At 36.9% G+C, this 4,055-nt stretch overlaps 1 protein-coding gene across 3 annotated transcripts in view; it reads left to right on the top strand.

Annotated features, from left to right (window-relative positions):
• The window catches only part of Sel1l2 (SEL1L2 adaptor subunit of ERAD E3 ligase), a 154,923-nt gene that overhangs the window by 34,460 nt on the left and 116,408 nt on the right, over nt 1-4,055 (top strand). The window lies entirely within an intron of this gene.

Raw genomic sequence — 4,055 nt, 5'->3', positions numbered from 1 at the left:
CCACTCTAGAGGGAACAGCTATTTATTTTGCTGTGCACAAAGACAAGGGAGGGTGCTAGGGAATGACTTTGTTTCTATAAAGAATAAAATTGTGTACACGGAGTAATCACAAGAGACAGCAGGGAAAAAAAAAAAAAAAAAAAAAAAAAAAAAAGAAACTAGGAATCAAAGAAACATATATCAACATAACAAAGGGTATATATAACAAACTTACAGCCACAATTGTACCAAATAGAGAATAACCAATATCTCTATTAAAGTCTACTGCAAATGGCTGAAGGGCCTTAAAGTAAGACGTGAAATTCTATGAACATAACAGAGAAAACACTGAAGTTATAGGAATAGGACTATATTCCACAAATCAGATCTAACCCCACTTAGCTTCCAAAATCAGACATGGTCAGGGTGGTGTGGCCATGGTCAGGAAGAATTTTCTAAATAGACTCTAGTCACTAAAAGAAGGCCAACAATAGGTAATTGGGGCCCATAAAATAAAAGGCTCCAAGGGCAATAAATCAAGTGAAGACACAGCCTGCAGAATGGGAAAATTGACAGAGAATTAGTATCTAGAATATACAAACGGCACAAAAATCTAAGAACAACTCAATCAATTAAAAGGCTAATAAAATGTTCAGACAAGTCTCAAAAAGATAATATACAAATTGTCAATGATCATATGAAAAAGAGAGAAAGTTCAGAATCCTTAATTATCCTTAGCTTTCAGGAAAAAAAATAAATTAAGCTACTTTGAGATTTCATCTCACTTCAGTCAAAATAAGAACAAATGTTGGCAAAAAAATATGGGGAGGAGTGGGGATCATTATTTACAATAAAATGGTGCAGACATTATAGGAGTCAGTGAGAGAGGGATACTGAAAAAAATAAAAATAAAACTACTATGTGACCCAGCTATACCCTTTCTAAGCTTATAACCAAATAATTCTATATTCTACCTTTGAGATGCTTATACATCCTTGTTTATTGGTGTTAAGAAAGTGGAACAGATTAGATGTTCATCAAAAGATTCATGTAAAAGTGTGATACATAATATATATATACATATATATATATCACATTTATATATAAAATGGAATTTTATTCAGTCATGGAGAAAAACTAAATTTTCAGGAAACATGTGAAAGTAGAAATATTATACTGAGTGAATTGGCCCAGGCACAGAAAGCCAGACACTGCATATTTTTCTCATATACAGATCCTAGCTTCTAATTTTTGTATATGTTATTTATATGGGGATGGACATGTATAGAGGCAGTAAACGTACAAAAGGGTTTACAGGGAGAAGAAGAAGAGGCTCTAAGGGAAGGGAGTGGGAAGGAGGGTAATAGAACACACATGGCAAGAAAGTGAAGGGCAGCTTATTTAGGGAAGAATTCTATAAACAAGGACTGGGTGCAAGGAAGTGGGGCAGAGAGGTAAGGAGTGGAGGCTCAATCAAAGATAAGTATATACCAACAAATCATAAGGAAACCTGTTCTTTGTAATATAATTTTAAGTTGAGATCTCATCTCACCTAGGTCTGAATTTTAATCATTAAGAAAACAAATGCACCTTGACATGGAGGTGCATGCAGGGAACAGTGGCAGGCAGATCTCTGTGAGTTCTTCCCTATCCTGGTTTACTTAGCGAGGTCCAGGACAATCAGAGATATGCAGTCTCAAAACAACAAAACCAATACATCAAGGAAACGGACAAAATCAAACTGTTATACACTACTGGGAACTGGTCCACCACTACAGGTGTCAGCATGGCAGTTTCTAAAAGCAAAACAAAACTAAACAAAAATCCTGAAAAGCAATCATTTTTCCACATGACCCAGCCACACACCATTCACCAAGTTCTCATGTCCCAGCGTTACTGTTTACTTCACTAGTCACCATAGTCACATCAAAGAGCCAAACTAGGTGCCCAACAGCAGAGGAGTAGGTAAGAAAGTGTGAACATGTGTGTGTGTGTGTGTGTGTGTGTGTGTGTGTGTGTGTGTGCAAGTGCACACTCGAGATCTTGTGCACACACATTTAAAGTTTTTTACAGAAGAGTGAATATTGTTTTTAGAGAAATATATGTACTGAAGGTAATCATATTAGGTGAATTAAGACAGTTGTAGAAAGATAAATATTGTTTTCTTTAACCTGTGGTTCCTAGACTTAAACACACAAAAATCACTTGTCTATGTATATATGACAGGTAAGTAGAAGCAATATTGTCTAATGGAATAATGGAACAAAAGGGCATGGGTGAGGGGAAAAAAGGGAAGGTGGGAGTGTAGAGAAGGGATTCACTCAATGTATAATATGCACTTGTATGAAAATGCTCCTACATGACACAGTACTGTATAAAATGAATGTACAAAATGGAAAAATGTTAGGGCTGGTGAGATGGTTTAGTGAGTAAAGTTGCTAATAATTCCACTTTGAGCATCCTGGGGCTAAATGTAGCCAGGAAGAGGAAATAGAGCAAAAAGAAACAAAGAAAGCCCAGGACCAGATGGATTTAGTGCAGAGTTCTATCAGACCTTCAAAGAAGACGTAATTCCAACTCTCCTCAAACTATTCCAGAAAATAGAAACAGAAGGTACTCTACCCAATTCATTCTATGAAGCCACAATTACTCTGATACCTGAACCACACAAAGATCCAACAAAAAAACAGAACTTCAGACCAATTTCCCTTATGAATGCTGATGCAAAAAAACTCAATAAAATCCTCACAAACCGAATCCAAGAACACATCAAAACAATCATCCATCATGACCAAGTAGGCTTCATCCCAGGGAGGTAGGGATGGTTTAATATACAGAAATTCATCAACATAATCAACTATAAAAACAAACTCAAAGACAAGAACCACATGATCATCTCATTAGGTGCTGAGAAAGCATTTGACAAAATCCAACACCCCTTCATGATAAAAATCTTGGAAAGATCAGGAATTCAAGGCCCATACCTACATATAATAAAAGCAATATACAGCAAACTAGTAGCCAACATCAAAGTAAATGGTGAGAAGCTGGAAGCAATCCCACTAAAATCAGGCACTAGACAAGGCTTCCCACTTTCTCCCTACCTATTCAATATAGTACTTGAAGTCCTAGCCAGAGCAATTGGACAACAAAAGGAGATCAAGGGGATACAAATTGGAAAAGAAGAAGTCAAAATATCACTATTTGCAGATGATATGATAGAATATATAAGTGACCCTAAAAATTCCACCAGAGAACTCATAAACCTGATAAACAGCTTCAGTACAGTAGCTGGATATAAAATTAGCTCAAACAAATCAGAGGCCTTTCTCTACACTAAGGATAAACAGGATGAGAAAGAAATTAGGGCTGGGCAGTGGTGGCTCATGCCTTTAATCCCAGCACTTGGGAGGCAGAGGCAGGTGGATTTCTGAGTTCAAGGCCAGCCTGGTCTACAGAGTGAATGGCAAGACAGCCAAGGCTATACAGAGAAACCCTGTCTCGAGAAAAAAAAGAAAAAAAAGAAAAAGAAAAGGAAATTAGGGAAACAACACCCTTCACAATAGTCACAAATAATATAAAATACCTTGGTGTGACTCTAAGAAAGTGAAAGATCTGTATGACAAGAACTTCAAGTCTCTGAAGAAGGAAATTGAAGACGATCTCAGAAGATGGAAAGATCTCCCATGCTCATGGATTGGCAGGATTAATATAATCAAAATGGCTATCCTGCCGAAAACAATCCACAGATTCAATGCAATCCCCATCAAAATTCCAAATCAATTCTTCACTGAGTTAGAAAGGGCAATTTGCAAATTCATCTGGAATAACAAAAAAACCTAGGAGAGCAAAAACTATTCTCAACAATAAAAGAACCTCTGGTGGAATCACCATGCCTGACATTAAGCTGTACTACAGAACAATTGTGATAAAAGCTGCATGGTACTGGTACAGCGACAGACAGTTAGATCAATGGAATAGAATTGAAAACCCAGAAATGAACCCACACACCTATGGTTACTTGATCTTTGACAAGGGAGCTAAAACCATCCAGTGGGGAAAAGACAGCATTTTCA

This window comes from Mus caroli, chromosome 2, assembly GCF_900094665.2.
Source record: "Mus caroli chromosome 2, CAROLI_EIJ_v1.1, whole genome shotgun sequence".
Lineage (NCBI taxonomy): Eukaryota > Metazoa > Chordata > Mammalia > Rodentia > Muridae > Mus > Mus caroli.
The sequence above is the reverse complement of the archived record's forward strand: the minus strand, read 5'-3'. Positions and strand labels throughout refer to the sequence as shown.